Here is a 25,920-nt window from a genome sequence, read left to right on the forward strand (position 1 = left end):
GACAAGCACCCTCCCAACATATAAGCATTTCCATAGCCAGGCTTATTTTCTTCAGGCTTATCTACTGCGTTATGAATTAAAAACAGCACATATACTGTAGACATTTTGTTTAGTAGTTGAACAATGGAACCCTCATCTACACAGCACAGTAGGCACATACCATGGATTTTTTCGAATAAAATTAAATAAAATCTATTGAGAAAATACAAAAAATTAAGTCAACTAAAATTTCAAGGAGTAGTGGGGTAATATTTGTAAATGAGGTAGCAAATAAGTTTTGATTATCATAGAAATAGTAAAACATCTAAGTTCTGAAATGCTAGTAATAAAAAGTTAAATAAATATTTTGGCACATTTAAATTGCACTAAAAGATTATTTTCATACATAATAAAATGGTATAAAAAGGAAATCTATCAACGGTTCTTAAATGTTAACCAAGTTACTTCAAAGAGAGATTTTTATTTAATAAAGGAAAGAAACAATAATGAAGATTCCATTAACAAAGTAGGCATACCTATGGGGAAAAATCTATCATAAAAGCATGCTCCCTGAGCGCCTGAAAGAATGAGCTGACAGGACTTGAATTTCTCACATCACTGGCCAGAACACAGACGAAAACTTTCAATAGCACCCGAGTAGCTGCTCACCTTTCTTCCTTGAAGTATGATAACTTTCTAGCCTTTTACCTGCAGCAGAACATCACAAAGAATATAAATCAGATCAGGAAATACATGAAATTCATTTAAAAATCAAGTACAACAATTGGTTCTATGTAATTATTTATTTTACAGGCATCCCCGCATGTCTAGTCCTCATCACACAAATCACGGTTCCTTGGTCCTTTATCACTTTTGTCTATTCATTTCTTCACTTATTTCCTCTCTGAATTCTTGACTCTGCAAATAGTCTGTAATCCTGTCTACAATACTATGCAAATTAGTGGCATAACAGTTTGTTGTGTTTTTTTTTTTGCGGTACGCGGGCCTCTCGCTGTTGTGGCCTCTCCCATTGCGGAGCACAGGCTCCAGACGCGCAGGCTCAGCGGCCATGGCTCACGGGCCCAGCCGCTCCGCGGCATGTGGGATCTTCCCGGACCAGGGCACGAACCCATGTCCCCTGCATCGGCAGGCAGACTCTCAACCACTGCGCCACCAGGGAAGCCCAATAACAGTTTTCTTTTTAAGTGAGAAATTCTAAAGTTGTATCCCACCAAATAAAGACTTTGTGAAAATGCTTTGTGATGGGTCAAATGAAAAGCACATGATAAAGGCGTTGTTAGACCTATATTCTAGAAGTAAGATAAGAACTCTGAAAATCCATTACAAACAACCTGTAGAAATAAATGGAGCAATGGCAAGAACAGAAAAATATCAATAGATGAGACAGTTCAAAAGATAAATGGAAATTATTAAAAAAGAACCAAATGAAAAAAGACATTAGAGAGAGGTAAGATTGGCTTGTCTTTTCTCCACACAGAATGCAACTAAGAGTCCTAGGAGGAGTATATCTATAACCTAACAGAGGTCTCTGAAGGATAAAGGCCTGCAAGTAAACTGGGCAACTCAGAGTGCTAAGTAAAAGAAACTAGACCTTAGACGCTAAGTAATGTTTCATTCCATTTAAATGACATTTTGTAAAAGGCAAAACTATAGAAACAGTGATTGCAACAGTGATTGTGGAGTAGGAGGAGAAACACAAGGGGATTTAGGGGTAATGGAACCCCTCCACATCATGATTGTGGTGCTAGATATACTATTCTATACCTTTGTCAAAACCCACAGAACTGTACACAACAAAGGGTGTATTTTACTGTACATAAAATAAAAAGTATATAAGAGGTACAAATATAAAATTTTAAAAAGGCTGGGACAGGGACTTCCCTGGTGGTCCAGTGGTAAAGAATCCACCTTCCAATGCAGGGGACATGGGTTCAATCCCTGGTCGGGGAACTAAGATCCCACATACAGTGGGGCAAATAAGCTCGTGCGCCACAACTACTGAGCTTGCGCGCCGCAAACCACAGAGCCCACACGCTCTGGAGTCCACACGCTACACCTAGAGAAGAGAAAACCAGCATGCCACAACTAGAGAGAAGCCTGCGCACCGCAATGAAGAGCCCACGCGTTGCAACAAAAGAGCCCGCGTTGCTCAAAAAAGATCCCACATGCTGCAACTAAGACCTGATGCAGTCAAATTAATTAATTAATTTAAAAATAGTTTTTTAAAAAAGAAGAAAGGCTGGACTGAACACTGGTCCTAGTATTCATGTACCCATTCCACACTCTCATATATTGAGCCTATATATGTGTTAGCAGGCACACACTCAAAGGAATACCATTTAATAAGGAACCAGATACTCAGATATCAAATGTTGAATACATGCAAAACTGGTAGCACTCAAAGCTACCCAAACTGTGAGCTAACACTAAAATGAGTTAGCTAACATCTTCCCTCACTTGCTTAGAATAGAAATACAGTACTGTTCAACAACAGTGATTTTGTCGCTCATTTTTTTCAGATTTTTCACAATGTATGAATATATGATCCAGACACATTCATTCAAAAGGGCACCTTTTGCTGGCTGCCTGTGAGAAAGGATAGACCCTGAAGACACCCAAGAAATAACAGTCATTCATAACCCTGGAAACATACTGAACCACTTGATTTACACGTGAAAATTGGAGATGACAATGAATAAGGGAGGCTACACCAGCTATTAAACCAATGAGAGAAAGTTTTTCATTTCAGTTCTTCATGAACATTATGAGTAAAATCAATACATTTCTGTGGCAAAATTCTACCAATCCGAATGATCCTACTGTCCTTGAATAATATTTAATTCACTTATTTGAGATACACTTTCTCCATCATAATTAATGTTGTAAGACAAGGAAATGCTTTGTATGCAAACCAACATTGATTCCATAACATTTAAAACAAAAACCATAAATGCAAAAATGCACAATAATAAAAAAATATATATACCCATTGAATCAACCAGGTATGAAGCAATGGGCTTCAATTGTGTTTATCTTGGTTTTTCAGTTTACTTAATTATTTCTACAGTAAGATTTTCCACCAATACTCAACAGGATATTCATGGTGCACAGAGTTGTACACCTTCAAATGAAACAAGTATGATCTTAACGTCCTGGTCAGACAACTCCTCAAAATGTTAAACATAGAGTTACCATATTCTCATACCTAAAAGAACTAAATCTCTACACAGGTATTTATAGCAAGATTATTCAAAATAGCCAAAGAGTAGAAATAACCCAAATAACCACTAACTGATGAATGAATAAGCAAAATGTGATATATCTATAAATGGAATATTACTCATCCATAAAAAGAAATGGAGTTCCGATACATGTCATAAGGTGGCTGAACCTTGAAAATATTATGCTAAGTGAATTGTGGGTAAAAAGACTTGTTCTATTGGAAATGGTTCAAATGCAGATACGGATAAGACTCATTGGTATCACAGTATTCATGCACTTATTCCACACTTTCATATTTCCTGAGCATGTATGTACACCTGAAGCCATACGCTTCAAGATATTCTTCTTTTTACATATTATTTTATACAATCATTTTGACCTAATTTCAGACTTAAAGTCTTATAGCTGTAAATCAACTATACTTAAATAAATGTTTTAAAATGAATATTTTAAAAAGTATCCTGTTTCTCTTCAAATTTTATCCAATAAGTTCTACCACCTTTTGATGTTCCTGGTTGAAACAATTATTGAATATTATGATTATTGCCAAATGTTGAGTTCTTATATCCTGTCATGCTTATAATGTTCCTTGCAGCTTTCTGTAGTAAAGAACTTTACTTTCTACCCTATTCATTCATTCATGCATTCACATATTAGTTTGTTTTTTTTTTTAACCTTTTTTTTTTTTTTTGCTGTACGTGGGCCTCTCACTGCTGTGGCCTCTCCCGTTGCGGAGCACAGGCTCCGGACGTGCAGGCCCAGCGGCCATGGCTCACGGGCCTAGCCGCTCCACGGCATGTGGGATCTTCCCAGACCGGGGCACGAACCCGTGTCCCCTGCATCGGCAGGCGGACTCTCAACCACTGCGCCACCAGGGAAGCCCGATTCACATATTAGTTTAATAATATTATAAACATCTTAACATCATTAATCAGTTTTATCATCCTTAAAGAGATTTACCAGGTCCAAACATCCCCAAATTGTACCAGTCAAAACCAAAGGGTGAACAGCTCAGTGTCCAGCAGTCCTCTTTGACAGATGCAGCCTTACCCATATATGACTGGTTTTTCCTTCTGTACTTATCTTCCTCCTTCAGTATTCTCAACGTTACAGAGCCCCAACTGTGCATATCTTATGTAGGTCCATTTCCCCTCAAGATACCAGAAGATAAAAAGGCAAAGTTAGAATAGTATAGCACATACCTTGCTATAAACCACCCAAATTTTTAAACATACCTTAGCCACTGCTATGGCACAGTCAGGCAAAACTTATGTCACAATTCACTCTGCTTATCATTCTGGCCAACATTTTAGCTACCAGATGAGAATTACTAATGAACCATACTTGTAAGACACAGTGTTGTCTTTAGAAAAGTGTTAGAATGAATACAGATAACTGGAGAAAATTGAATTGATTATGGAACACATATTCATATGAAGTAGATAGTTTATAATCCAGACCATATGGTCATAAAGTACAATTTGAAAAATATTCCAATAGGAGATTATGGCATTTGAATCTATATCGGTTGGGGATTATTTCTTCACTCCAAGATCTTCGTTGGTCTTTTCCCTGCTATCTAAAGATCTTCATTGGTCCTTTCCCTGCTATCTACAGTATTTGTCTTGGTATTGCCTATCACCAAGTCTGATCCAAAGTTGATTTCTTCCATTTACTGATACTCCACTTACTGGCCATTTCTCTTTGGACTTTGATCTGTGCCCCATTCTCTAGCTATGAAATGGTTTCTGCTGAAGAACACTGTCCCATCACCTAAGCACTGGTGCCCCATATTTTTAGAGGTCATTCTGTGTAGATTTATACCACGTAATTCTCCACAAACCAATGTCCTATTCATCTTTTTCTCCTGTTCTGACAATATCTCAACACATACTTTTTAGCCTAAAGAACTAAACTTGAGAATTCTCATGGCTCTGACCTTAACAACACAGAGAAAACAAATATGACCTCAGAAATGTGCGTCTTTTCCCCAAACATGGGAAGATTTAGCAAAATATAACTATTTTTAATTATCATCTACCAAAGGCTGTGACACTGTGTGGGTTTTTTTAAGTTGTGAGTAACAGAATGACTTGTACAATCAAATTTAGTTTCAAACTCAGTCTCTATCTTCTTATCTTATAAAAAGGAATGAATATCTTAATCTGTTATTATTATAAATGAGATAATCCATGAAAAAGTATTTATCTCAGCATGTGGTAGTACACATACTAAGAATTCAATAATTGCTATATATAATTGAAATATATAGATTTGAAACTACACCACACACACACACACACACACACACACACACACACACACACAGAGATAATAGTAAAATAATGACCCAAACTCACCATCAACAGTTTTTGAACATTCTTCCTGTAAAATTGGTTTATTGACTATATCCAAACAATCACATATATATATCATTTTATGTGAGTGAAATACAATATTAATGCCTCAAACATAGTTGATATTCAGTAACTTATGGACAAATGAACTTCTGAAAAACCTGAATGTTCTTATCAATTAATTTCAGTATACATTACCATATATAACTAAATACAATTCAATTAGATAAATGAATCATCATTAATTTACCTAGCATTATGACTTGATAAACAGATTACTTATCATTTTACAAGTATAACTTAGGCTGTCACGAGTACCCTTGAGTTTATATACACATTTGAACACTCCCTATTATATCTTATAGGTAAATTTCTAAAAATAAAATTGTTAGTCAAAATGTGCTAATTTCCATCTAATACACTGTCAATTGGAAAGACTGTAACACACAAGGAGTCCCAAATTCTCCAGACTTTGTTAACAAATGTGCCTGTTAATCTAATAGGTGAAAAAGTAACTGTTGATTTCTTTTATTATTATAAATTATGTGTGTTTCTGTCTGTGTTTAAACACCCATACATATATTTATTTCATTATATATGTATAATGATTGATAATTATTTAATATATATTTAATATTTCATTATAAAGATAGATATGGTTGAGTATATTTTTATGTGTTCTTGGCCATTCACAATACTTACCTTTTATGAACTGCTCATTTATGTGTTTTCCCACTTTTGTACTGGAATGTTTGTCTTTTTCTAATTGATTTGGGTGAGCCTTTCATAGAATATTAACACTAAACTGGTCATATATGTAAATATACAGGTACATTTTCAGTTGACTGCAGAATAAGCAATAGCCCAATTTAATTTTAAGTTAGTGCATTTTAGATACTTTTTCTCTCCTCTAAACCCTCCAATACAGATAACATGAAGAAAACTTGGAAAACACAGTTTAACTGGATTAAAGATTGTATCCATTAGCTATTTATACTGTTGAATCTTCCACATTTTTACAAACTAGGTCACATAACAGCCTTGGAAGATACAAATCCTATTCTGAGATGTTGAAACAATTACAAAAACTGTTCAAATGATGTCAAAATAGACTGAAGTCAATGCCTAAGGAGACTGGATACCACCAAGAAAACTGATAGATAACATTTTGACTTGAAACGTGCTGAAGGGGAAAAGAAGGCAGGCAAGATTTTGGACACAATCCTTGCGGACTTTATAAATGGAATGTGGGAGAAATATGCTCAACTTAAAAATATAATTTATTGGTTACAACTGGAAAGGGGTTCATATCATTCCAGTCACTTATACAGTTTTACACTGTTTAGGTTATGATGGCATATAGTATTCATTTATAGCACTCTCTTATGAGTGAGATTTAGCAGAGGAACTAAAATAATTTTCATGAAAATAAAATAGGGAAATAATTTTCAGATCTTTTTACCATGTAGTGGGGTTCATCCGATTATTTTCCAGGTTCGGATTTAACCAATGCTCTAGTTCAGCATATGGTACTCAAGCCCACAGCCTGCTGTTGTAAATAAAGTATTACTGGAACACAGCCACACTCATTCAATGGCACATTGTGTTCAGCTGCTTTCACACTACAATAGAAGAGTAATTAGCTGTAACAGAGTTCATAAATCCTAAAAAGCTGAAATCATTTGTTATTTGGCCTTTTACAGAAAAGGTTTACCAATCCATGGTCTAGTTTAAAGTAAACTGAGGTGATAGCTCCATGTAATTAAAACTGAGTTTTAAAATATGGAAGCATAGGTGGACTGAAAAGGCAGAGCTGTCATATTTAGATGAAATTTTCTCACGTAAGCTGACACAGAATATAGGCAACTCTATTTTGATTTTTCAAATGTGAGCATAGTAGTAAGTCCAGAGTTCCTGCTAGATGGGTCCCTGAGTTACTGGTCCTCAGTCCTCATGTTCTCTTCTTGTTTTCTCCTTATACATCATCACTTCAGAGACCACTGTTATCACTGTCCTTTCACATGGGAGGTAAACCCCTTGTTTTTCTATTGCCATGCTCTTCTGCCTATTATACCTAATAAAGGCATGGATGGAGAGATAGATAAATTGATGATACACAAAAGATCGTTTATAAGATGGGTGACTGAACTTGAATGATAACTTATCTATTAAGTTAATAGGCAGATGATAGGTAGAGATATACAGATAAATACAGAAGATAAAGTGATAGACAGACAGATAGATGATAAAGTAGAATGGGGCAGAATTTGAGAATCATTAACATAAGACATTACAACACCAAAGTGCTTCTCAAAACTGAGCACTTCTGCTTCCACAGAAACTTATTTATCTTATATGTCTATTGGAATATTATTTCTAAATTTCTCATAAGATCAAGGATGGTAGTATGTTTTGGTGACAATGTACATTGCAAAAACTACAACAGCTTCCTCTTTCCTGTATGATTGTCATGGAAGTTCACATGTGGGAATCATGTGAAAGCAAAAAAAAATGCCATTCAAATCAAACACATACAATTCAAAGGTTAATTTCATCCTCCCTAAATTCAGAGGTTGTGACGTACCCATGTTCCACTTATCTTCAATAAAGAGAGTTATTTCAAGAGATGGATCAATTCTGTTTTAAGAGAACTCATACCAAATGTTTACATCACAGCACAATTCACAAACTATTCCGTATTTCTATGCCTTGACCAAATGGTAATATTATCAATTAATTAAATGAAATATTTCTAACATCAATTCACTCCTATCTTTTTACCTTGCTTTTTCTCTTTAACAGAGTCATCCATTTACTCTCTAACTAACTTATTATTTTATTGTAAATACCATGAAAGCAAAACTAGCCATTTAAAAGTGTGGAATGATTATTTTCTGTATGACTTTCTGGGTAAGACAAGAATATAAATAAAACCAACTCCCTGTCAAAGGGAGCTCATTTTTCAAAACTGTCAAGAGACACAGAGAGCAACACATAAAAACAAACTGTTTAGTTAAGAACTCTTCATAACAAAGTATCTATCACATCCTGCTTTGCTAGCCTAAACTTTTGCTTCAACTATTTTCTATACCAACTAATAAAATGGATTTTATTTCAATGAAGCAGAGAAAACCATGGAATATTATCTTTAAAGTACTAGGGGAAAATGTTAATAATTCTATATTCAGTAACTATATTCCTCAATAAAGAGGACTAAAAAAAAGACACTGTCAGATAAAAGAAAACGAAGAAAAATTATCACCAGTACAACTGGTGCTAAAGAAACCTCTTTGGGAAGATAAATAATGATAACAGAAGGAAACATGGGTCTTCCGAATAGAATGAAAAGCTTTAAAACTGGTTAATATGTGGGTAATTATGAAATATTTTCCCTCTTAAATTCTTAAAAATAAATATACCTATTTAAAACAATTATTCCATTGGCTATATGGTTTAGAGTAGATATAGATATAATATATATGACACCTCTAGCATAACAGGGGGCAGAGACTAAGTAAATAGGTATATATGTTTCCAAGATTCTTCTGTTTATGTGAAGTGATTTAATGGTCTTAAAGAGTGAAATAACTAAACATGCATATTGCAATCACTAGAAAACCACTAAAAAACTACAAAAAGGTAGAGTTAAAAAATTAAAGGAGGGCTTCCCTGGTGGCGCAGTGGTTGAGAGTGCGCCTGCTGATGCAAGGGACACGGGTTCGTGCCCCTGTCCGGGAAGATCCCACATGCCACAGAGCGGCTGGGCCCATGAACCATGGCCACTGAGCCTGCGCGTCCAGAGCCTGTGCTCCACAACGGGAGAGGCCACAGTGGTGAGAGGCCCGCGTACTGCAAAAAAAAAAAAAAAAGTAAAGGAAAATGGAATTCTGGAAAAAAAAAATGAAACAATCAAAAGCAAGACAGAGAAGAAGGGAAGAACAAAAAACAGAAGATAGACACTGATAAGGAGTACACACTTACAAAGAAAAAAACAATAAAAGAGGTGGACTTAAATCCGCTTTTTCAATAATTATATTAGGTGAACATTGAATAAACACTCCAACTGTTAACAGTTAAACATAACCCAACTATATGCCATCTAATGACAGTATTTTATACATAAAGATATAGGTTAAAAGGAAGAAAAGATGAAAAGATACACCATACTAACAGAAAGCATATGAAACCTAGAGTAGTTATATTAATTTCTGATACAGTAAACTTCAAGTTAATGTATTACCAGAGATAGAGACATTTCATAATATAAGAGGGTCAATTTATACGGGAGACATAATCATCATAAAAATTTATATGACTAATAACAAAGTTTCAGATTACATGAAATGAAACTGACAGAAATAAGGGGAGTAACAGACAAATCCACAATCATAGTTGGTGACTTTAAACTCTACTTTTTCAGTAATTTATAGACCAAAACACAATATCAATCATAGAAGATATGAACAATATATATTAACCATTTAAACCTAATGGGCATTTATAAAACACTATAGCCAACAACTTTAGAATGAATGCACATTTTAAGTGTCTATGGCATATTCACCAAGATAAACCATATACCAGGCCAAAATCTTTAAAAATCCCTCAAATAACATAGAATATATTCACTGATCATAATGAAAATTAGAAATCCACACCATAAAATATCTTTGAAGAATAAAAGGAAACAATGAAGGACTTATATATTTGTATAGCTAACAAAATTTGTGTAGCTAATAAAAGTTTCTCTGATTTTTCATAATTGTATGATCTTAACTTAGTTCAGTTTTAGAGTTAAGCAATCCTTACTTGCAAGAGTAAGTCAGCACAAGATTGAAATGCAACCCTAGAATATTGTTCCCACACTTCAGGAAGTTTTGACAGGAAAAAATATTTTTACTCTCATTAACATGGGGCATCCTACCCAAATCTAAGAAAATTTGGAAGATTAAATTCTTATTAAAGAAAGTACTTCAAGTTTCAAAAAACAGTATTAGAGCAAAGGGAAATATTTTGACTGAAAAGCAAGATACAAAACTTTAGGAATTGGGAGTCAACAAGATGGTGACGAAGGAGCTCCCCTCCTCATACAGACACACCAAATGTACAGCTACACATGGAGCAATTTACTCTGAAAGGGACCCAGAAACTAGCTGAACAACTCCTACAAGTAGGACAAATGAGAAAATACGCACATCAAAACAGGTAGGAAAGGCTGTTCTTTCCACACTCTTGGCATCAACTCCACCCACAACACAGTGCCTTACAATCAGGAGAGAAGTCTCAACTTCTAGCTTCTCCCTGAAAACCAAAGGGCTTGGACTCCATATCTAGCACACCAACTGCTAAGACCCACTAGAGGGACAAGCTCACAAAATCCCTTGCTCTAAAAACCAATGGAGCTTGTATCCACAAGACTTACAACAGTATAGCAAAAAAAGAAACAATTCTTAATAAGCATGTAAGCACTCACCAAGGCTATCATTCCAGCAATCAGCATAGAGGGAACAGGCAAAATTGTACACCTCACAGTTTTCCCCTGAAAGAGTATCTGCATACTTTAAAAGCTGCCGCCTAAAGGCCAGTCTTCTAACTTAGCAGGCACTAGGGGCTGGCTGTGATCCTCCCCAGAGAATGGGGAAGTGGACACCACTCCTCCCCACTCCAGATGGCTCTAATTTCCTAGTATCTCCCTGGAATGGCCTTGTACACATGCCTACACCCAAGATTTCATAGCTTCTGCCCGAGAAATGGGTCAGCAGACCATCAGTCTTATAGTTAAAGGGGGTTCCATTCACAAGTTCCACAGGACCATAGAAAACAAAGGAGCAATTCCTAGCTGGCTATCCCCTAGGCTCAGTGAGAAGGAGAAAGCAAAATTACCCGTCTCCCAATTGTTCCCTGAAAGAGCTTTACCTGCATACTGTAAAAGATGGAAAGTTATACTTTATTCTTGGATTGGAAGAATTAATATTGTTAAAATGACCATAATACCCAAGACAATCAGCAGATACAATGCAATCCCTATCAAACTACCAATGGCATTTTTCACAAAACTAGAATAATTTTAAAATTTGTACGGAAAAACAAACAAACCCAAATAGCTGAAACAATCTGGAGAAGAACAGAGCTGACACAGAGGGATGATCATATGAGGACACAGGGGGAAGGCAGCCATCTGCAAGCCAAGGAGAGGGGCCTCAGAATGAAACTAGTCCTGCCCACACCTGGATCTTGGACTTTCAGCCTCCAGAAATGAATAGAGACACATGCACCATGAATCCAAAGAGAAGGCTGGAAAAGAAAGGTCGAGATACATCAGAAATACATTTACACGTGGAACACCCAAAAAACACCTACTGAATGCTAGCAGAAGACCTCAGACCTCCCAAAAGTCAAGAAACTCCCCATGTACCTGGGTAGGGCAAAAGAAAAAAGATTAAACAGAGACAAAAGAACAGGGACGGGACCTGCACCAGTGGGAGGGAGCCGTGAAGGAGGAAAGGTTTCCACACACTAGAAGGCCCTTCGTGGGCAGAGGCTGCAGGTAGTGGAGGGGGGGAGCTTCGGGGCCACGGAGGAGACCACAGCAACAGGGGTGTAGAGGGCAAAGCAGAGAGATTTCCGCAAATAAGATCAGTGCCGACCAGCACTCACCAGCCTTGTCTGCTCACCAGCCGGGGCGGGCGGGGCTGGGAGCTGAGGGTCGGGCTTCGGTGGGAGCGCAGGGAGAGGATTGGTGGCGTGAACACAGCCTGAAGGGGTTAGCGCACCACGGCTAGCAGGGAGGGAGTCTGGGAGAAGGTCTGGAGCTGCCGAAGACGCAAGAGACTTTTTCTTCCCTATTTGTTTCCTGGTGCGCGAGGAGAGGGGTTTAAGAGCGCTGCTTAAAGGTACTCCAGAGATGGGCGCGAGCCGCGGCTAAAAACGCGGACCCCAGAGACGGGCGCGAGCTGCGGCTAAAAACGCAGACCCCAGAGAGGGGTGCAAGCCGCGGCTAAAAGCATGGACCTTTACAGACAAGCAAAAGCTAAGAGAGTTCAGCACCACCAAACCAGCTTTACAACAAATGTTAAAGGATCTTCTCTAGGCAAGAAACACAAGAGTAGGAAATCAACTATAATAACAATTAATAAACAATTAAGAAAATGGGAAGAGGAACATACATATCGATAATTACCTTAAATGTAAATGGATTAAATGCTCCCACCAAAAGACACAGACTAGCTATATAGATATATAGAATGGACATAAAAACAAGACCCATATATATACTGTCTACGAGAGACCCACTTCAGACCTCGAGACACATACAGACTGAAAGTGAGGGGATGGAATAAAGATATTCCATGCAAATGGAAACCAAAGGAAAGCTGGAGTAGCAATTCTCATATCACACAAAATAGACATTAAAATAAAGACTATTAGAAGAGACAAAGAAGGACACTATATAATGATCAAGGGATCGATCCAAGAAGAAAATATAACAATTGTAAATATTTATGCACCCAACATAGCAGCACCTCAATACATAAGGCAAATAGTAACAGCCATAAAAGGGGAAACCAAAAATAATAATAATAAAGTAAAAAAAAAAGGGAAATCAAGAGTAACACATTCATAGTAGGGGACTTTAACAAGCCCACTTTCACCAATGGACAGATCATCCAAAATGAAAATAAATAAGGAAACACAAGCTTTAAATGATACATTAAAAAAGATGCACTTAATTTATAGGACATTCCATCCAAAAAGAACAGAATACACATTTTTCTCAAGTGCTCATGGATCATTCTCCAGGACAGATCATATCTTGGGTCACAAATCAAGCCTTGGTAAATTTAAGAAAACTGAAATTGTATCAGGTATCTTTTCCAACCACAATGCTATGAGGCTATATATTACAGAAAAGGATCTGTAAAAAATACAAACACATGGAAGCTAAACAATACACTACTTAATAACGAAGTGATCACTGAAGAACTCAAAGAGGAAATCAAAAAATACCTAGAAACAAATGACAATGGAGACACGACAACCCAAAACCTATGGGATGCAGCAAAAGCAGTTCTAAGAGGGAAGTTTATAGCGATACAATCCTACCTTAAGAAACAGGAAACATCTCGAATAAACAACATAAGCTTGCACCTAAAGCAATTAGAGAAAGAACAACAACAAAAAAAAAACAAAGTTAGCAGAAGGAAAGAAATCATAAAAATCATATGAGAAATAAATGAAAAATAAATGAAGGAAACAATAGCCAAGATCAATAAAACTAAAAGCTGTTCTTTGAGAAGATAAACAAAATTAATAAACCATTAGCCAGACTCATCAAGAAAAAAAGGGAAAAGACTCAGATCAATAGAATTAGAAATGAAAACGGAGAAGTAACAACTGACACTGGAGAAATACAAAAGATCATGAGAGATTACTACAAGCAACTCTATGGCAATAAAATGGACAACCTGGAAGAAATGGACAAATTCTTAGAAATGTACAACCTGCCAAGACTGAATCAGGAAGATATAGAAAATATAAACAGACCAATCACAAGCACTGGAATTGAAACTGTGATTAAAAATCTTCCAACAGGGGCTTCCCTGGTGGTGCAGCAGTTGAGAGTCTGCCTGCCGATGCACGGGACACGGGTTCGTGCCCCGGTCCGGGAAGATCCCACATGCCGCGGAGCGTGGGCCCATGAGCCATGGCCGCTGAGCCTGCGTGTCCAGAGCCTGTGCTCCATGATGGGAGAGGCCACAGCAGTGAGAGGCCCGGGTACCGCAAAAAAAAAAAAAATCTTCCAACAAACAAAAGCCCAGGACCAGATGGCTTCACAGGTGAATTCTATCAAACATTTAGTGAAGAGCTAACATCTATCCTTCTCAGACTCTTCCAAAATATAGCAGAGGGAGGAACACTCCCAAACTTATTCTACGAGGCCACCATCACCCTGATACCAAAACCAGGAAAGGATGTCACAAAGAAAGAAAACTAGAGGCCAATATCACTGATGAACATAGATGCAAAAATCCTCAACAAAATACTACCAAACAGAATCCAACAGCACATTAAAAGGATCATACACCATGATCAGTGGGGTTTATTCCAGGAATGCAAGGATTCTTCAATATATGCAAATCAATCAACGTGATACACCATATTAACAAATTGAGGGAGAAAAACCATATGGTCATCTCAATAGATGCAGAGAAAGCTTTCGACAAAATTCAACACCCATTTATGATAAAAACTCTGCAGAAAGTAGGCATAGAAGGAACTTTCCTCAACATAATAAAGGCCATATATGACAAACCACAGCCAACACTGTTCTCATTGGTGAAAAACTGAAAGCATTTCCACTAATATCAGGAACAAGACAAGGCTGCCCACTCTCAGCACTCTTATTCAACACAGTTTTGGAAGTTTTAGCCACAGCAATCAGAGAAGAAAAGGAAATAAAAGGAATCCAAATCGGAAAAGAAGAAGTAAAGCTTTCACTGTTTGCAGATTACATGATACTATACGTAGAGAATCCTAAACATGCTACCAGAAAACTACTAGAGCTAATCAATGAATTTGGTAAAGTAGCAGGATACAAAATTAATGCACAGAAATCTCTGGCATTACATACTCTAATGATGAGAAATCTGAAAGTGAAATCAAGAAAACACTCACATTTACCACTGCAACAAAAAGGATAAAATATCTAGGAATAAACCTACCTAAGGAGACAAAAGACCTGTATGCAGAAAATTATAAGACACCAATGAAAGAAATTAAAGATGATACAAATAGATGGAGAGATATACCATGTTCTTGGATTGGAAGAATCAACAGTGTGAAAATGACTCTACTACCCAAAGCGATCTACAGATTCAATGCAATCCCTATCAAACTACCACTGGCATTTTTCACAGGATGAGAACAAAAAATTGCACAATTTGTATGGAAACACAAAAGACTCCAAATAGCCAAGGCAATCGTGAGAACGAAAAATGGAGCTGGAGGAATCAGGCTCCCTGACTTCAGACTATAGTACAAAGGTACAGTAATCAAGACAGTATGGTACTGGCACAAAAACAGAAATACAGATCAATGGAACAGGATAGAAAGCCCAGAGATAAACCCACGCACATATGGTCACCTTATCTTTGATAAAGGAGGCAGGAATGTACAGTGGAGAAAGGACAGCCTCTTCAATAAGTGGTGCTGGGAAAACTGGACAGATACATGTAAAAGTATGAGATGAGATCATTCCCTAACACCATACACAAAAATAAACTCAAAATGGATGAAAGACCTAAATGTAAGGCCAGAAACTATCAAACTCTTAGAGGAAAACATAGGCAGAACACTCTATGACATAAGTCACAGCAAGATCCTTTTTGACCCACTTCCTAGAGTAATGGAAATAAAAATAAACAAATGGGACCTAATGAAACTTCAAAGCTTTTGCACAGCAAAGGAAAGCATAAACAAGACCAAAAGACAGCCCTCAGAATGGGAGAACGTATTTGCAAATGAAGCAACTGACAAAGGATTCATCTTCAAAATTTACAAGCAGCTCATGCACCTCAATAACAAAAAAACAAACAACCCAATTCAAAATGGGCAGAAGAACTAAGTAGACATTCCTCCAAAGAAGTTATACAGATTGCCAACAAACACATGAAAGAATGCTCAACATCATTAATCATTAGAGAAATGCAAATCAAAAGTACAATGAGATATCATCTCAAACCAGTCAGAATGGCCATCATCAAAAAATGTAGAAACAATAAATGCTGGAGAGGGTGTGGAGAAAAGGAAACACTTGCACTGCTGGTGGGAATGTGAATTGGTACAGCCACTATGGAGAACAGTATGGAGGTTCCTTATAATACTACAAATAGGACTACCATATGACCCAGCAATCCCACTACTCGGCATATACCCTGAGAGAACCATAATTCAGCAAGAGTCATGTACCAAAATGTTCATTGCAGCTCTATTTACAATAGCCAGGATATGGAAACAACCTAAGTGTCCATCATCGGATGAATGGATAAAGAACATGTGGCACATATACACAATGGAATATTACTCAGCCATAAAAAGAAACAAAATTGAGCTATTTGTAATGAGGTGGATGGACCTAGAGTCTGTCATACAGAGTGAAGTAAGTCAGAAAGAGAAAGACAAATACCATATGCTAACACATGTATACAGAATTTAAGAAAAAAATGTCATGAAGAACCTAGGGGTAAGACAGGAATAAAGACACAGACCTACTAGAGAATGGACTTGAGGATATGGGGAGGGGGAAGGGCAAGCTGTGACAAAGTGAGGGAGTGGCATGGACATATATACACTACCAAACATAAAACAGATAGCTAGTGGGAAGCAGCTGCATAGCACAGGGAGATCAGCTAGGTGCTTTGTGACTGCCTGGAGGGTTGGGATAGGGAGGGTGGGAAGGAGGGAGATGTAAGAGCGAAGAGATATGGGAACATATGAATATGTATAACTGATTCACTTTGTTATAAAGCAGAAACTAACACACCATTGTGGAGCAATTATACTCCAATAAAGATGTAAAAAAAAAAAGACATTCATAAATGAAAAAATTTTTTAAAAAGGACAGAGCTGGAGGAATCATGCTCCCTGACTTCAGACTATACTAAAAGCTACAATAATCAAAACAGCATGGTACTGGCACAAAAACAAACATATAGATCAATGGAACAAAACAGCGCCCAGAAAGAAACCAAACACTTATAGCCAATTAATCTATGACAAAGGAGGGAAAAATACACAGTGGAGAAATGACAGTCTCTTCAATAAGTGGTATTGGGAAAACAGGACAGCTACATGTAAAAGAATGATATTAAAACATTCTCTAACATCATATACAAAAATAAACTCAAAATGTATTAAAGACCTAAATGTAAGAGGCAACCACAAAATTACTAGAGGAAAACATAGGCAGAACACTCTTTGACATAAATCTGGGCAATATTTTTAGGATCTGTCTCCTAAAGCAAAGGAAATAAAAGCAAAAATAAATGAAACCTAATCAACCTTAAAAGCTTTTGCACAGCAAAGTAAACCATTAACAAAACGAAAAGACAACCTACATAATGGGAGAAAATATTTGCAAATGATGTGACCAATAAGGGGTTAATATCCAATATACATGAACAGCTTATACCACTCAACATCTAAACAGCAAACAACAACAATAAATGGTCAGAACACCTGAACAGACATTTTTCCAAAGAGGACATGCAGATGCCCAACAGGCACATGAAAAGATGCTCAACAACACTAATCATCAGGGAACTGCAAATCAAAAACAAAATGATATATCACCTCACACCTTCAGAATGCCTATAATCAAAAATAACACAAATAACGAATGTTGGCGAGGATGTGCAGAAAAGTGAATGAGTGGGATAGGGAGGGTGGGAGAGAGGGAGATGCAAGAGGGAAGAGATATGGGAACAGATGTATATATATAACTGATTAATTTTGTTGTAAAGCAGAAACTAACACACCATTGTAAAGCAATTATACTCCAATAAAGATGTTAAAAAAAAAAGTGAGGCTACATTCAATTAAAAAGCTTCTGCACAGCAAAGGAAACCATCAACAAAATGAAAAGGCAACCTACCTACCAAATGGGAGAAAATATCTGCAAAATCACTTATCTGATAGGGGGTTAATATCCAAGATGTATAAACAACTTATACAACTCAAAAGGAAAAAAAAGAAAAAGATTAAAAAATGGGCAGAGGATCTGCATAGACATTTTTCCAAAGAAGACATACAGATGGTTATTAGGTACATGAAAAGGAGCTCTATGTCACCAATCATCAGGGAAAAGCAAATTAAAACCACAAGGAGATATTACCTCACACCTGTTAGAATGGCAATTATCAAAAAGACAATAAATAAGTGTTGGTAAGGATGTGGCGAAAAGGGAATGCTTGTACACTGTCGGTGGGAATGTAAATAGGTACAGTCATTATGGGAAAACAGTATTGAGATTCCTCAAAAAATAGAACATGATCCGGCAATTCCATTCCTTGGCATTTATCCAAAGGGAACAAAAACACGAACTCAGAAAGATATCTGCATCAGCCCGCAATGCTCCTCCCACCCCTGTTCACTGCAGCATTATTTACAATAGCCAACACATGAAAGCAACCTAAGTGTCCATCAATAGATGAATGGATAAAGAAAATGTGTGTGTGTGTATACAGTTCAGCCATAAAAAAGAAAATCTTGCCATTTGCAACAACTTGAGGACATTATGCTGAGTGAAATAAGTCAGACAAAGACAAATACCATACGATCTCATATGTGGAATCTAAAACAACAAGAACAAACCAAACTCACAGATACAGAGAATAGATTGGTGGTTGCCAGAGTTGGGAGAGAGGGTAGGGGTGAAATGGGTGAAGGGTGTCAAAAGGCACAATCCTCAAGTTATAAAATAAACGTCATGGGGATGTAATGTACAGCATGGTGACTATAGTTAATACTGTACTGTATATTTGAAAGTTGCTAAGAGAGTAGATCTTAAGTGTTCTCATCAAAAGAAAAAAATTTAACTGTATGTGTTGATGGATATTAACTAGACTTATTGTGGTGATTCACAGTATGTACAAATATTGAATCGTTTTGTTGTAGATCTGAAGCTAATATGTTATGTCAATTACATCTCAAAAAAAAAAAAGAAAAGTGAACACTTGTACACTGTTGGTGGGAATGTAAATTGGCACAGCCACTGTGAAAAACAGTATGGAGGTTTCTCAAAACATTAACAATAGAATTACCATCTAACCGAGCAATCCCACTCCTGAGTATATATCCAAAAAACCAAAAACCCTAATTCAAAAGATGCATGCACCCCAATGTTCATAGCAGCATTATTTACCTTTGCCAAGATACAAAAGCAACCTAAGTGTCCATCAACAGATGAATGGATAAAGAAGATGTGAGATACATAGATAGATATAGAGAGAAATAGGGAGATAGAGAGATGTGTATATACATATATACATACACGTACACATACAGTGGAATATTTCTCAGCCATAAAAAAGAAGGAAATTTTGCCATTTGCAACAACATCAAGGGACTTGGAAGCTACCGTGCTAAGTGAAATAAGTAAGACAGAGAAAGACAAATATTGTAATGATATCACTTATATGTAAGATCTAAAAATACAACAAACTAGTGAATATAACAAAAAAGAAGCAGACTCACAGATATAAAGAACAAACTAGTGGTTACCAGTGAGGAGAAGAAACTAGGGAGGGGCAATAGAGAGGTAAGGGATTAAGAGATACAAACTATTGTGTATAAAATAAGCTACAAGGATATATTGTACAACAAAGGGGATGTAGCCAGTATTTTATAATAATTATAAATAGAGTATAATCTTTAAAAATTGTGTATTATATCGTATACCTGTAATTTTTATAATATAATACATAATATTGTACATCAACTTCACTTCAATTTAAAAAAACACTGACACTCAGCCTTCTCCCTCTAGCCCACTCCAATAATAAAACCAGGCTACCAGTATTACCCAGGAAGCATCTTCTACCCACATCTAGTGCCCCAGCTTTTATGGCAGCCACCTGAGGGACAGGCCCCAATATCACCTAGCTCTACCACCAAAGGGGACTTGCATTCACAAGTCCCACATGACTTTAGCCAACAAAGAAATAGTTCTTAATGGGTGCAGGAGCGCCCCCACTTCATGTCTATACATCCGTGCCCACAACAGAGGGAGCAGTCAAAAATGTCCACCTCTCAGTTTATTCCTGAAAGACACTCAATCACAGACTTTCCCAGCTGCTGCCTGAGGGACAAGCTTCTATTCAGTCAGCATCTAGGTGCTAACTGTGAACTTCCTTTGGGACACAAATAGGTCTTGGCACACCCAAAACTACTGGGAGCCGCTAAGAACAAAGGCGGCGTGGACAATCACAAAGGCTGGATTGACAAATGGGAGACTGGGCTGGGCTGATCAACAAGGTTCATCTCCTACATGAGACAATTCTGTCAAGACTGGGAGAGGTTGGGGCTTCCCTGGTGGCGCAGTGGTTGAGAGTCTGCCTGCTGATGCAGGTGACACAGGTTCATGCCCCGGTCTGGGAAGATCCCAGATGCCGTGGAGTGGCTGGCCCCGTGAGCCATGGCAGCTGAGCCTGCATGTCCGGAACCTGTGCTCCACAACGGGAGAGGCCACAACAGTGACAGGCCCGCGTACCGCAAAAAAAAAAAAAAAAAAAAAAAGACTGGGAGAGATTGCTCTTTTGCCTAATGCACAGAAACAACACAGAGAGTCAAGAAAAATGAAGAAACACAGGAAAATATTTGAAACAAAACAACAAAATAACCAGAAACAGATCTTATTAAAATGAAGATAAGTGATTTCCCTGACAGAGTGTTCAAAATAATGGTCATAAAGATGCTCATCAAAGACAGGAGAGAAATGTAGGAACAAAATGAGAATTTTAACCAAGACACAGGAAAAATTTTACAAGTACCAAACAGAAATCACAGAGCTAAAGAATATAGCCAAATGAAAAATTTCAGTAGAAAGGTTCAACAGTAGACTAGAACAAGTGAAAGAAAGAATCAGCAAAATTGAACACAGTGCAGTGGAAGTCATCCACTCAGGTAAGTCAAAAGACAGAATTAAAAAGTGCAAATAGCTTTAGGAACTTATGGTATACTAGTAAACAAACCAATATACGTGTTATAGAGGTCTCAGAAGGACAATATCGAGAGAAAGGAGCAGAAGGCTTATTCAAAGAAATAATGGCTGAAGATTTCCCTAATGTAGGGGAAAAAAGACACATCCAGATCCAGGAATCTCAGAAAATATCAAAAAAAAAAAAAAAAAAAAAACACTAACAAACGTAAGGTAGATAGCTATTGGGAAGCAGCCGCATGGCACAGGGATATTGGCTCGGTGCTTTGTGACAGCCTGGAGGGGTGGGATAGGGAGGGTGGGAGGGAGGGAGACGCAAGAGGGAAGACATATGGGAACATATGTATATGTATAACTGATTCACTTTGTTATAAAGCAGAAACTAACACACCATTGTAAAGCAATTATACCCCAATAAAGATGTTAAAAAAAAAAAAAAAGAATCCAAAGAGACCCACACAAAGATACATTATAATTAAACTTTCAAATGCTAAAGACTAGGAGAGAATCTTAAAAGCAGTGTGAGAAAGAAAGTTATGTACAAGGGAAACCCCATAACACTATCAGCAAATATTTCAGCAGAAACCTTGGAGGCCAGAAGGGTGTGCAATGATGTATTCAAAGTGCTGAAATAAAAAAACCACCAAGAATATTCTACCCAGCTAATTGGTTTCTCAGAATTAAATGAGAAATAAGGAGTTTCCCAGGCAAACAAAGGTAAAAGAGTTCATCATTACTAGACCAATCTTTTAAGAAATGTTAAAGAGTGTTCTTCAAGCTGTAATGAAAGGATGTTAATTAGAAGAAGAAAAACATATGAAAGTAAAAAATTCACCAATAAGTGTAAATATAGAGTTAAATTCAGAATACTCTAAAGTTGTAATGGTGATGGGTAAATCACTTAAAACTCTAGAATAAAGGTTAAAAGACAAAAATATGAAAATAACTACAACAACAATAATTTGTTATTGGATACACAATGTAAAAAGATGCAAATTGTGACATCAGAAACAGAGTATGTAGGGGTGGGGGAGCATTGGTATGCATTTGTTATTATCAGCTTAAAATAGACTGTTGTACATAAAAGATGTTTTATGTAAGCTTCATGGTAACCACAAAGCAAAAGCCTATACTAAATACACAAAAGATAAAGAGAAAGGAATCAAAGCATACTACTACTCCAAAAAATCATCAAATCACAAAGAAACAGAGCAAGAGAGGAGGAAAGGAAAAAGGAATTACAAAACAGCCAGAAAACAATTAACAAAATGGCAATAATAAGTCCATACTTATCAATAATTACTTTAAATGTAAATGGACTAAATTCTCCAATCAAAATCTAGGTGAGCAGACTTCCCTGGCTGTCCAGTGGTTAAGACTCCACACTTCCAATGCAGGAGGCATGGGTTTGATCCCTGGCTGGGGAACAAAGATTCTACATGCCACGTGGCCTGGCCAAAAAACAACAACAAAAAAAAAAAGCTAGGTGATATTGCGGCCTGTCCCTCAGGTGGCTGCCATAAAAACTGGCTAGATGGATTAAGAAAAAAAGACTCAACTACCTATTGCCTATGAGACTCACCTAAGCTTTAAAAATGCCCACAGAATGAAAGCAAAGGAATGGAAAAAGATATTCCATGCAAATGAAAACCAAAACAAAGCAAGAATAGCTATTCTCATATCATACTAAATAGACTCTAAGTCAAAGGCTGTAAGAAGAGAAAACCAAGGTCACTATATACAATGTCAACTCACCAAGAAGATATAACAATTGTAAATACTTATACCCCCAACATAGGAGTACCTAAATATATAAAGCAAATACTAACAAATCTGAAGGGAAAATTACACAGCAATATATTAATAGCAAGGAACTTCAATACCCCACTCTCAACAATGTATAGATCACCCATACAGAAATAATCACTAAGAAAAAACATTAGACTTATACTACACATTAGAGCAGATGGACTTAACAGATATTTATAGAACATTCCATTCAACAGTACCAGAATAAACATTCTTCTCAAGAATCCATAGAACATTATCTAGGATAGATCATGTTAGGCCACAAAATAAGTCTTAATAAATTAAAACTGAAATCATATCAAGCATTTTTTCTGACCTCAATGATATTAAACTAGAAATCTGAAGAAGAAAACTGAAAAATTCAAAAATATATGTAGATGAAACAATGTGCTCCTGAACAACCAATAAAGAAATCAAAACAGAAATCAAAAAAATATCTTGAGATAAACAAAAAAGGAAACATAATATACCAAAGCATATGGGATATAGCAAAAGCAGTTTTAAGGACATTTATTGTGATAAACACATTAAGGAAAAAAAAATCTCAAACAAACTAACATTACACCTCAAGGTACACAAAGAATATAATTCAACATAATAAAGGGCATAAATGACAAGTCCACAGCAAACATCATACTCAACAGAGAAATGCTAAAAGTTTTTCCTCTAAGATGAGGAACAAGACAAGGATGCCCACTGTTGACACTTTTATTCAACATGATATTGGAAGCCCTAGCCAATGTAGGCCAGAAAAATAAATAAAAGAAATCCAATATGGAAAAGAAGAAAAACTGTCATGACTTGAAGATGACATTATATTATATATAGAAAACTCCAAAGACTCCACCAAGAAACTGTTAGAACTAATACACAAGTTCAGTCAAAGTTGCAGAATACAAAAAGTCAATTCTCGGGCTTCCCTGGTGGCGCAGTGGTTGAGAGTCTGCCTGCCAATACAGGGGACACAGGTTCGTGCCCCGGTCCGGGAAGATCCCACATGCCACGGAGCGGCTGGGCCCGTGAGCCATGGCCGCTGAGCCTGTGCTCTGCAACGGGAGAGGCCACAACAGTGAGAGGCCTGCATACCACCAAAAAAAAAAAAAAGTCAATTCTCTTTCTATATACCAACAACAAACTATCAGAAAGACAAATTAAGTAAACAATTCCATTTATAATAGCATTGAAAAAAATAAAATACTTCGGAATAAATTTAACCAAGGAGGTGAAAGATCTATACTTTGAAAACGATAATACACTGATATAATAAATAGAAAAGGACATGAATAAACGGAAAGATATTCTGCTGTGTTCATGAATTGGAAGAATTAATAGTGTTAAAATGTCCATACTACCCAAAGCAGTCTTCAGATTCAATGCAATCTGTATAGAAATTCCAATGGCATTTTTCACAGAAATAGAAAAAAAAAAAAACAAACTGAAATTTGTATGGGACCAAAAAAGACCCAATAACCAAAGCCACCTTAAGAAGAACAAAGCCAGAGGTATCACACATCCTGATTTCAAACTATATTATAAAGCTATAGTAATAAAATCTATGGTTTTGGCATAAAAACAGACATGTAGATCAGTGGAACATCATAGAGAGACCAGAAATAAGCTCATGCACATATGGTCAACTAATTTTCAACAAAGAAGCCAAGAATACACAATGTGTAAAGGATAGCTGTGTCAGTAAATGGTGTTGGAAACACTGGACAGTCACAGGTGAAAGAATAAAACTTGGACTCCTATCTTACACCATATACAAAAATCAACTCCATATGGATTAAAGACCTGAATGTAATATTTGAAATCATAATACTCCCAGAAGAAAACATAGAAGGTGGGATAATATAGTGTAAGGGGAAAAAAACTTTAGGAATATAGATTTCTTAAACAGTATCAAACAAGTAGCAACTAGTACAACTAAGCCTTGTGGTTCTACAGGCAAAAGAGAGCACTTCCTAATTCACCAAGTTCATTTCCCTGCACACCAGTAAATCTGAAGACAGATTCATAGTACTATCAGTGGTTCCCTTCTCTCCTTTCCTAGACAAATTCAAAAGAGTTAGCAAAGTGGGAGCCATGACAAACTGAGATTTATACAACATTTACATGGAACCAACATAGGAGAGAGGCCCCAGAGAGTGATCCTTTTCTGATTTCCCAAATGCAGATAGTTTAATGGTTTTTGCTATTACTTATTTTATAACAAACCCAAGAGTTAATATCTACATGCCTACATCTCAGAAAAAAATCACTAAATTCTATGTTCTTTTCTTTCAACATTGTCAAACACAGGAGATTCCCAAATTACTCAAATGACATCACATGTCTATCTGAATAACACTATCGCTCCTTTATTGTTATATTCTCTCATTATTTATGAACTCTCACTCACTCCTTCATAAATGTGTTTAACAACTTCAATGAAATTCTCATTTTCTGGCATTGCAGCATAAGACAATAGAAAAAAAAAATCCCTGTCAAGTAGGAGCTCATTATATACATTTTAGGAAAAGGAGACAAGACATAAAATAAATCAAAATTGGTACACGTATTGATAAGGATATAAATATAACATTTAAGGGTAAAGTGAGGAGCCAAATCAAATAGGACTCAATACTTACAGCTATTTACATTAAGGCATATTGAACAATCCTGAGATACTTCAGATCTGAGTGCCATTCAACAATGCTCTCATCCCAAATTTACCATTTTATCATGATCCATTCAGATACTCTCTCCAAAGAAGCATTTTCTCCACTAAGAGAAGGGGATGTGGGTGGGAATTATGAATTCATATTATGAATGTTG

General features: G+C 36.7%; 1 long non-coding RNA gene across 2 annotated transcripts; it reads right to left on the reverse strand.

Moving 5' to 3' along the window:
- Positions 1-358: 358 nt before the first annotated feature.
- On the reverse strand, positions 359-16,993 carry LOC125963674 (uncharacterized). 2 transcript variants are annotated; one of them, XR_007476020.1, is made up of 3 exons: positions 7,042-16,964; positions 4,273-4,373; positions 359-687 (listed from the first exon to the last, which is right to left on the reverse strand). It is a non-coding gene; the product is annotated as an uncharacterized LOC125963674 (long non-coding RNA). The 2 variants fall into 2 exon arrangements; XR_007476021.1 differs by lacking the exon at positions 359-687 and having other exon boundaries at positions 3,873-4,373; positions 7,042-16,993.
- Positions 16,994-25,920: the final 8,927 nt, after the last annotated feature.

This window comes from Orcinus orca, chromosome 2 (genome assembly GCF_937001465.1).
Source record: "Orcinus orca chromosome 2, mOrcOrc1.1, whole genome shotgun sequence".
NCBI lineage: Eukaryota > Metazoa > Chordata > Mammalia > Artiodactyla > Delphinidae > Orcinus > Orcinus orca.